Below are 11,239 nucleotides of genomic sequence, written 5' to 3'. Positions count from 1 at the left end.
AGAGCCACATACTGTTTTTCTAATAAATACCAAGCAGACATCAAAATCACTGGTTCTGAGGTTGTTGGTTTTTTTTTGGTTTTTCTTTTTTTTTAGTAAGTGTAACATATATTGTACTATATAAACAACATAGACACTATGATATGAATATTATATTTCATGCTATGAATAGAATGAATATGTCATGTATTTTTATGCTATACTGAAGTATTTTGTGCTGATAAACAGTCAAAGGAAAAATAACATCTCTGAATGGTATGCAGCTCAGCCTTCCCTTCTGCCATGGATGTTCCTTGTCCTTCTGTGTGCACTATGTAAAATACAACCCTGTCCCTGTCTATCTTTGTGGCTGAACATTGCTGCCATTTACCAGTGTAAGATCATAGTCTTGTGCCTCAATGGCACAGTGTGAAATGGGTGTTCTGAGTCTTCTGTTTCCCTGCCAATTTTCTTGCCTTATCTGTTTAGCCCTCAAGTTCTTTGTTTTGTAAAACAGAGCTGATGTTTCATTATGTAGATGTTTGTACTACACAAAAGGAGTGTGCATCGGAGTTGGAGCTGCAGAAATGAAGAGTAATATAAATAAAATTCAGCATCAGCTGATGTATCAAAGGCAGATAAATAACATGAGCAACAGGCAAACATGTATGCTTGGAAATCTTGCCTTAGAACAACTTTTGCTTACCTTTAGAAGCCAGCAATAAGCTTTTGTCTTTGTTTTTGTTCTGCTCAGATACTGATGTGGGAGTCCACCCTTGCATTAGTATTTTTACTTTGTTGGGTTAAACTTCTGTTTGCCTGATCAGCTCAACTGACCAAGCTAAATGACCTGCTCTGATAATACACTCAAAGCAGAGCATTTTTGTATGGTTTCTCTCATAAAAGTTTAATGCAGTGTATACTTAGGAAAGGTTTAGTGCTTCCATTACTTCTGCAAATTTTTCCCACCCATTTATTCTGATAAACCTAATATTTTGCTGACAGGATGTATCTGGGCTTGATTAAAGGTGTACACAAAGTCCTCGTACCCTAGAAACAACATCCTGCAGGAAGGGAAACAAACCAGGAGTTTCCAGGAGACATTTTCTGTCCTCTCAGAGCTTTAGGGAAGATGGAGCACTCTGTGGGAATGTTAAAGTCTGGGAATCCCAGATATGTGGTTAATGGAGTTGAGTGATGTGCAGATCGTTAAGATGTCCCAGAGGAACTGGTGCCTCTCAGTTTCTGTTGCAGATCCCTTCCTCTAATAGCACAAGCTGGGCAGAAGCCACAATGTTGCCATAGTCATGTAGCAGCAGCAGTAAAAAGAAATCTGCAAGAGTTAATACTTCTTGAGGCATCATTAATTCCTAATGGGGCCTGAGGAGAACAATATCATGAAGATCCAATCCTGCTTGAAATCCCATGCAGTCTAATCCCTCTGTGTACCTGTAATAGTAGTGATGTAAAACTATGCATAGGTTTGTTATTACGTCGTTTACTTTGCTCTCTGTTTATATCTTTTCATTGGAAAGATGGCAAAAATAAGGCTTTCTTGGGAATTTGCAGAAAGATTCATCCTTAGGATTATGACTTCAGGACTCTGAATATTATGTATATTTCTGTTGTACTTTGTGGTTACAGCAGCTTCCAATAAATCTTGGAGAGTACTATATAACTTCTTACTGAAATAATTTTAATACTTTCCAGACAGTACTGCTAACTTCAGAATCGAACTAATGTGAAGCAAATCAGTCCATAAATGTGTCTTAAAATACTCACCCCCCTTTTTTATTGTCAAGTTTCAATGCAAAATTTCACTGGAATGCATATATTTCCATATTTTAATACACTAAACTACGTGTCTTTAACACAGGCACCTCTGATCATCTCAGGGAGATGATTTCATTAGTCTCTGTTGCGTGGCCCCAATAATATGTGTGTGTGAATTCTTGACTCTTCTGAACCCAAAAGTACAGCAGCCTTTTACCTCTCCTTAAAACACTTCACACTCCTTGGCAAAATAACAGTTCAGTGATTCCTGAGCTGGTAATTTGGCTGCTGCATCAGTTCCTAGCAAGGTCAGCACTGCAGCGTGTTGTAGGTAATGGAAGGCAGCTCTTAGAGCAAATGTGTATCCCCTTCCCTCAGAACTATTCCCCTCTTTTGTGCTTGTATCTAGGGAGGGCTCTGTGTGTGTACATTAGCTTGCATGTGTAACTTTTTTTCCTTAGGTTTAGTTAGTTCATCACTGGAGTATGAATATGTGGAAGTTAAAAGACTTTTTACCTTTAATAAAAATTTCTAGTAAGTAACACTAAATATATGTTCAGATTGTTTCAGTGCTTCTTACTGCTTTATAAGATGTCTGTCCTACTCTCTGCACACCTACAGGGGTACAAATTTAAGTTACCCGTCTTCGAACATCTTTTCCATTTTTCCAGAAGCAATAACTGTATTGCAGTATTGCTGCAACAATGTAATTCTGTTCCTTAGACACACACCCAGATTTTCTGAAGGGCCAGGAAAAGAGGGAGCAAGACCCAAGAGCCAACTGTCTTCTTAAGAAAAAAGTTAGCAATGTTTTCCTAGAAGTGGAACATTAACCCACAGCCAGATGTCCTATCTGCTAGCTGTTTCTGTGAACAAGGCCTGCAAAGTTACTCCAATGCTTTTAATTTGTAGCAGAGCATCTAGCACTTAGGCTGTAATAATCTCTGCCATGGTGCCACTGAGATTCGTCAGGGATGTCAGGAATGGATTTGGCTCCACTGTTTGTTGGCCTCTTGTACTTCGTCAAAAAGATTTTCCATTGTCTGTTTCCCAAAACAGTTGTGTCTTTCCATAGAGGGCTGTACTGAGTCTAAAGGAGAGGGAAGAGATGCCTTATCATCCACTCCAATTAAAGAATTTTTAGAGGGAAGGAAATCCTGTCATGGTGCCTGAGTCACCAAGCTAACATCAGGGACCAGCATCTTGTTCCCATTGTGTGTTGAATTGATACTTCCTGATATAATAAAAATTATATAACTTTTTCCACTCTTAGGAATGTGGGAAATGATTCTGGGTTCCTCGTTGTATTGTAATAGGTATCCTTTACTGAAATTTAGGGTAGAAGTCAGGGATACAAATACTAACAAACTTTCTGAACAATTTATCTGAAACAATTATGGTGCCACAGAGTTTTTGTTTCAATTTTAAAAAACTGAAAAGCAAAATAAAGAAAAAGAAATTGAAAAATTCCAAAGCCCTACTTGTCATGATTGTAAACAAAACCTTAAAACTGTTCCAGGCTTGGTTATATGATGTTATTCGAGAACAGGTATTCCCGAATTCCCGACTAACTCCATATGTGGGTATTCTTATTCCCTAATTAGCATGACTCTCATTTTTAGCTTAACTCCATTTCAAAGTGCATTAGGCTGAGCAAAACCATAGCAGTTTGGAAGATGAAGTGAAATTTAAAACCATCCACCTGAAGAATGCCTTCCTGTCTTAGTAGTGTAGTCAGTTTACAGGAGGCTTTACAGGAGGAAGATGGGAAAGATCGTAACGAAACAACTGCCAGCCCAAAAAGGTGACATTATTACCATGTTTGCAGTATAGAGTTACTAATAAGCCTCATATTAATTTCTTTTTAATACAAATTTATGAATATGCAATATGGACCATAAAGGTCGGGTAGGAAATGCTTTAAACTGAAAGACATGCATTGGGTCACCAGAGACAAGGGAAGAATTTTACACCTTATTGATAGAAGGGGCTGTATGTTGGTTCCTTGACCCTGGGTGTACACCCACCACAGCTGCTCTATCACTCCCCTTTTCAAGTGGGCAGGGGAGAGAAAATGTAACAAAAGGCTCCAAGGTGGAGATAACGACAAGAAGAGATCATTCACCAGTTGCCATCACAGGCAAACAGACTCGACTTGGGGAAAATAAGTTAATTTATTTCTAATTAAATCAGAGTAGTATTACGAGAAATAAATCCAAATCTTAAAACACCTTCCCCCCACTCCTCCCTTCTTCCTGGGCTTAACTTTACTCCTGAATTCTCAACCTCCTCCTTGTGCAGTGGTACAGGGGGACGGGGAATGGGGGTTTTGGTCAGTTCATCACATGTTGTCTCTGCCACTCCTTCCTTCCCACACTATTCCCCTGCTGTAGCATGGGATCCTTCTCATGGGAGACAGTTCTACATGAACTTCTCCAGCGTGGGTCCTTCCCGTGGGCTGCAGTTCTTCATGAAGAAGGGTTTTCTGGTGATGGGTTATATCTGATGGCAGAAAAATATTGACAATGAGAAAAATACTGGAGAATTTTCAGAAAGATTTATCCTTAGGATTATGACTTCAGGACCTTGAAGTGGAGAATACTCTTGGACTCTGGCTGGCTCAAGGTCAGTTCACTAGTCAGCAACTGTTCTTGGCTTGCACAAACTAGCACCTCTAGTTTGTTGGAGCAGTAAAAATTAGAAGTATCACAAAGCACATAATACCTCAGTACACAGGCCACACAAGAATGTTTATAAGGAAACACACATGACAGCTCTGTATAGCACAGGGAGACTTTCAGAGTCTGCCTCAGTGACTTCATGAAGTCTTTGAAGACTCTGGTGGTTTTTATGGGTTGACTGAAATTGGAAGGAATGTCTGCTCAAGTGCTGAAAAGAAATAAAAAGATCCTTTGTGAAAATAACACAACCAAAAACCTCTGAAAACCACTGCTCCCTGTTTTGTGAGACTATGTACTTCCTCTTTATGCATGGAACATAAAAAGGAGTTAACGTTGCTCAGAAGTGAGGAGAAGGTTTTATTTTTGTATCAGTTTGTTCTTCTTTAGCATATTTGAATTGTTTACTTTTTGCTATTTTCTTTCTGTTGCCTGGCAACATTTAGTAAGTTGTCAGCACTATAACTTTGGTGGATTTAAGATTCAACCAGAATGAGTTTTAACACAAAAGCTTGTAGTCTGTTTTTTTAAAATGCCCCGCAAATATTGAATTAAAGAGATTTTTGCTTTGTCAGGTTCTGGACAAGTAGGAATTAATTTTACTAGGACAACAGCATTGAATGTACTCTTACAGTAAGATCAACTTCTTGTCCTTGACCCCGTATACACTGCTGAGGCAAAATTTCTCACCAAAACCATTATCCCCTTCTCTGTGAACCAGAGTGATGACGTTGCATGTGCTACATGTCACTAATTCAATACAGGTTTTTCTTAAATTGCTCTTTCAACTTTCTTTTCTGATTTTAATCTCAGAAAGCTGAGATTAAAAGCCCGATCATGTAGGTATCTGCTATGTGATAGAGCTATCAGGACTTCGATCCTGCAAGATTTAAACAGCTCCCTGAGACAGGCTGTCAACTCCCATTAGAGTTTATGAAAGTTAATGATGACAAATGTTTGACCAGCATTGGTATTTCTGCAACACTGACCATAGGACTGAAATAATTCAGTGTGAAGTTGTACCATGTCAATGACACAGACCTATCTGCAAAGAGTTCATGCCTGGCATTTTAGAGTAAGTATCCCATCAGCTCTTTTAAATGTCTGGTTTAGTATGTGGGCATCTCCAACAGGAATTCCTAAGCCTAAAGTTGGATAAATGAAATGACCAGATCATATGAAAGTGTTTCCAAGAGACTTCATGTTAATGATCAGTCTTAGTTAATACCTGTACCTAAATGTTTATTTTGCTTTTGGGACTGTTTGAAACACGTTAATATCTCTCCGCTAAATAAACACCACTACTTCTAGGTGAAAGAATATTACTAGGTTCAGAATATCATAAAATCCACACTATTTATTTTAAAGTAGTTTAGTTTAGAGTATTTAGTGCTTAACGTCCCAACTATATCGTGACTCATAAATCTTAACTACTTCTTCTGCAGTGATATTTCCCTAACCAAATGAGCTACCAGGATGATCTTCCTGAAAGTTCAAGCTGAACAAGCAAGCTAGCCAACAGATGTTCTGATACATGCTAATTGATTGGGATGAAATGCAGTACTGAGAACTGACATCTCATTTTAAACACAGTTGTGTGTTTTATGTCTCCATTCTTCTGAGAGCCTTCTCCTCTCAGTCTTTGGGAATGATCATATACGTATACATTCCCAAATGATTCACTGATTCACCTCATTATGAATCTGTAGGAAAATCTTGGAAGAAACAGAAAGGCCACATGTAGGCAGTAATGGGGAACAAGAAGCACTAGCAAAGAAAAGACTGATGGCAAATATTGGGAAAGAGCCTGCACCCTTCACAATGGTACTATTCATATACATAAATTGCGTGCTTATGTGTTTTTCTGGATCTGGGCCTAACTGCACAACTGGATTTCTTTCAAGCAGCAAGTAAGGGCAAGCAAAATCAGAACATAAATTTAGATTTAGATTCCTCTGGTGGAGGGTGCAGTTCAGGTCCACAACTCAGAAGGTCAGGGACTGTAAAGGAAAGCTGCGAAAGACCTGGAAAAGAGAAGAGAGTAGAAAGTCACTTTGCGTAGTGGTGGTCTAATGTTAGTATTTAAAATTGAAGATGCTTATTTGTTCAGCTTGAAGGTTCGTTTTCCACCTTCTATTAATCTCTGGTTCTGTTTTAAGAGAACGGGACTAGATGCAGACTTCAAGTCCTTCTGAGGTAAAGAACAAGGGTATATTTTGGTCTCTGAGGAGGCTGACTCCTGTTTCAGTGCAGGATAAGATTTTGAAAGCTTTTGTAATAGTGCATTATGAAACCCTGATTTGGCAGTGGATGGGGGCTGTGAAAGGTATCAAGGGTATGAGGTGTAGTAACAGATTGGTGAATACCCTGCATGCTGTGCAGTGTAGAACAGACACGCATGTGGGTCACAGCAGATTCCCTTCAGATCTGAATGATGTTAATATGCAGAAGGCAGATATATCTTGTTCATCTGCTGGATCAGAGATCCTGCTTCCCTGCTTAATCTGTTCTTTTGTCAGGTAGCCAGTTGGCAGCCTAAGCTCTGTCAGGTATTTTCTTATTTTTAAAGTTTGTGTGTTGCATAATAAAAATATGAGAGGTGTGGAAACTGCAGCTTGGTCAGTTTCATTTTGAAGGAGTTAATTCATTTGAATGGGAAATTAATGGCTATTCTAACCCATTTTTTCCTCTACATACATGGAAATAGAAAAAGCATTTATTAATTGATGATAAATTAATGTCATCTAAAGATCTAGTGAAACAGGAAGATAATTGGATTAACGTGTAAAATACAATATTTGAGCCCATCAGATTTAACAAACGTGATGCTGTGCTTTATTTAATGTGTGCAAATGAAACCTCACGAGATGAGAATGCAGAGCTTTGTACTGCAGAATCTGCCATTCCCATTCCAACCACATAGCCATAATCATAAGTCATTCATGACAAAAATCAATGATCTTCGTTTTCTGACAGCTTTTGTTCAGTGTTCCTAGGAACTGTTTTCTATTTTTTCTCAAGAGGGCATTTAGAATTTAAGCTCCCTCTCTCTGCTTGTTTATTATGTATAGTGCCATTCATTTGCCAAGTGACCATGGTGCCAAGTTCCAGCTTGGCATTTGTGGAACATTTTCCTTTCAGTCCCTTGAGAATACACACTTTGGCCTCTCAGAAGCCAGCAAATTCTCAGCACTCTAATGAAGTGGTGTGGTGTAGGCTGAAGTGGGCAGAAAAGTTACCAGCATCTGTCTCAGTGTTTGTGGCTATAACATGGAACAAATGATGGAGTTATTGATGATAACTTTTGAAAGAAAAAATACAAAGGGATGCTTTTTTTTTTTTCCCTGATTCTGTATTTGAATAAAATCTCTCTAATTGCATGGGTAGAGCATTAAAGTTTTGTAGTACATATTATATCCTACAGGAGACTTTCAAGAGAAAAGAAAAAATGTGCATCAGTAAGCCAGACTTGTAAAAGATTGTGTAGTTCTGCTCCAGTAAAGTTGGCCTTTTACAATCCATTATATGGCAAGTCAATATAAAGGGAGCAGACCTCATTTACAAACTTGGAATTCCCACTGTAGTTGCTTTCCAACAGGGTACCTCATCAAAAGCATTTGCTATCAATTCTGCTAATTGACAGTGCCTTAAAACCTTTTATTCTGTTATGTAGAGGCAAGGTAAGGACAACCACTGTCACTGAAAAAATATTGATTTTGCCAGGATATCCTGTGTTTGTTCTGCAAATTGCAAATAGACACAGAATACAATTTATAGCATTGTGAGAAGAAAGTGTTGTGATTAAGTCTGGCATCTGTTCTCTTAACCCTTCATTGCTCAATTTGCACAGGTTAAAAAGGACCCTATATAAACCTCTCCTTTAAAACACAGCAGTAGGTCAAGTTGTAATTTGTTAAAACTGGCCAGTACCCTGCCATTACAAATTAGAAGATGAATAATCATACAGGGCTTAACCAGGCAGAGGCTTAAATCTATTAATTCATTTTGAAGTGCCTAGCTTCTGCACATCCTCCTTTAGAACAGAATAGTTGGTCTGTTAGGTCTCTGAGGACTAGCTTTTTACTTGTGTGCTGGCAAGTGAATCCCATTCCTTCTTATAAGTTTTTACAGGGCAAGAAAAGCCAGACAAATCTCCATTAGGATTAGACAACCTTGTAGCTGCTCAATAAGAAGCAAAAACTGGCTGGTCAGAGCCTGAATAGGCAGAAGGACAAGGAGCTGTTGCTGAGCTGACAATGGGTGACAGTTCTTTGGCGAAGAGTGTGTAGGGGCAGGGAGCTGATTTTGGTGGAGGTGTTTTCAGCAGTAAGTGTGGGACAGTCATCTTAATTCTGTGTCTATTGGACTGGGCCACTGCCTCCAGCTCGCTCCCCCTACCTGTTCTTGTCTGCTCCCATTTTTTCTGGACTCACAGCATCACTGCCCTTTTCTATTCAATACTGGCAGGCCTCTGGGAACGTCTTTATCTGGTATGGTACAAAGGCAAGCTCACATCTGTCAGTACAACTAAGCTGCATTTGCGTGGTCTTCAGCAGTTGCCTCACCGAAGAGCCTATACTTAGTCTTCCTTGAAGAAGAACTATGAGGTAGTGCTACAGCAAATAAGAAGAGGGGTAGTCTGGTCACAATATCAAACCAAAAGGAAGGAATTAGGTTCTCATGAAAGGGTCTGACTCCACCATCCCAGCACAGAGCCTTTAGTTATGCTCCTACTGCCCCTCTCTAGTCAGGAAACAGGCTTGAGTTTCAAGTGCAGTGCCATCAACTGAACCATTTGGGGACTGCATCTTGCAGCATCATCCATAGACTCCAGGACATTACCAATTTACATGCTATGGAATAACATTGCCCTTCTTATAGCATCATGGGTTACCGTGAGAAGTGTCTTTAGTTACTGTCTGACAACTGACAGCTACGTACTGGGAGTAATGAGTTTCCATGCTGCAGTGATCTCCATCATTGGTGATGGAGCTCCTGCATCAATTTGACAAGTAAGAACACCAGTAATTACCTAGCTGGTTGTTGGAGTTTGTTGGGTTGTTTTCTTTTTTCTGAAAAACATGTGAAACATGAAGTACCTGAGAGGCTTTCAGTCCCTGCTTCTCTGCTGAGAAGGGATGGGTTTTCTCTGGAGATTTTTTCCCTGAAATTGGTGTAGAGTAAGTGCATAGTTCTCAGTGGCACTGCATTGTGGCACTGTATCATGTAACATTTGGCTAATGCTCTAGGGCTATTTCTGGTAACTGCAACAGTGGTAGTACCTACAGAGTAGGTATATTATGTGTTGTAGTAAAATAACTAGTAGTCTGATGCAGACTACATGAATAACAGATTTGGAGCCTTTCACCTCATTTGTGATGTATATATTAAAGAATGAGCTCTGTGCTTAACAGAGATTACAGGGAGATTATGAAATGTAGAAACTGTAGTTGCAAAAGCAGCTTTATTCAGCAGCAGATTACTGTCATTTTACTGCACACTTATGAAAACCTGGAGTTTCTAGTTAAAACAGAAAAACAGACTCCATCAATATGTAAATATCAGCCTACATAGAAATAAAACATTTCAGTTAAAAGAATGTGAAAAAGCATTTATCAATGCATTTGAAATAAATATCATTTACATAGTGTCACCAAGCTGTCTGCAGTCTCTTCACAAATATCTAATGTAGAGAGGCCCCTGCACTTGACATGCTATCCAATGAATAAGATAAACCAATCCAGATAATGGATAGCTGATGTACAAGTGTAGGGACAGTGCAAATATGTTATTCCATCAATGATGAGAGGCTAAGACAAAAGAAACACGTTATTTAAGGCTTTTTTGAAGTGAACAAACAGAAGAACATATATTCATAGGCCCATATATGGCTGAAGACACTTATTTCACTTGTATTTTGGGAATTGTGGGTTTACCTGTTCTGCTGGCACTGCTCTGCAAAAGAAATCTGCTACAGTCTATTGATTAGTTGATTATTTCATCCTGCACCAACCTGGGAATAGTAAAATGTACATCTGTATAATTAAAATTGAATTATACAGATGGGTGTGAGTGATCCTGCCCCAAAACAAGCAACTGAAAAACCATTAGGATCCTCTGATTTATTTTAAAACATGAGGAACTTCAGGGCAAACAACCCAAAATCCAAGCAGTGAAACAAAGCACAGATAAAAAGGTATCATAATGGGATGGAGAGAGGAACCAAGAAGATAAATCCTCAATAGAACATAGACTTTTATACATAAAGAAGAGATCATACAGGGTATAGACTATTTAACCAAGAATAAGATAGCAGAAAAGAAATGCACTTTCACCAATCTCTTAAGGAAGCTGAAGTCACCTAGGCAGAGCCATAAAAAGGACTAGAAATATCTTCCCTGATAAATGGTATCCTGAGAGAAGGGCTGGGCAATATGTTTTGTACTTTTGTGATAATTTACTTTGGGGCTGGTGGTGAAAATGTCATTGGTTTTAGGAATCTCCTTGTTTTCCACTTGAGTATGTTTAAAAGCACATCAAAACATGATTAAATGAGTTAGAATTTAATATACTTTGAAGATAAATCACCTCTGGATGTTTTGAGTGAGGAGAAAGATTTTCCATTTTAATCTTCTTAAATTTCTTTCTATTTATTACCACCTTTTCCTGAGGCTGTTTACTCTGTGTGTTAGAGAGAAGGGTAATGAAGCACTTTTAACAGGCAGGATCCATGCTTGTCTCCTTAGAAGGGAGATTCTTTTCTGGCTGAATATTTTATTATTATTATTTTTTAATCCTGCTTTCTGGCT

Source organism: Nestor notabilis, unplaced genomic scaffold (assembly GCF_000696875.1).
Source record: "Nestor notabilis isolate BGI_N333 unplaced genomic scaffold, ASM69687v1 scaffold26498, whole genome shotgun sequence".
In the NCBI taxonomy this organism is placed as follows: domain Eukaryota; kingdom Metazoa; phylum Chordata; class Aves; order Psittaciformes; family Psittacidae; genus Nestor; species Nestor notabilis.
The sequence above is the reverse complement of the archived record's forward strand: the minus strand, read 5'-3'. Positions refer to the sequence as shown.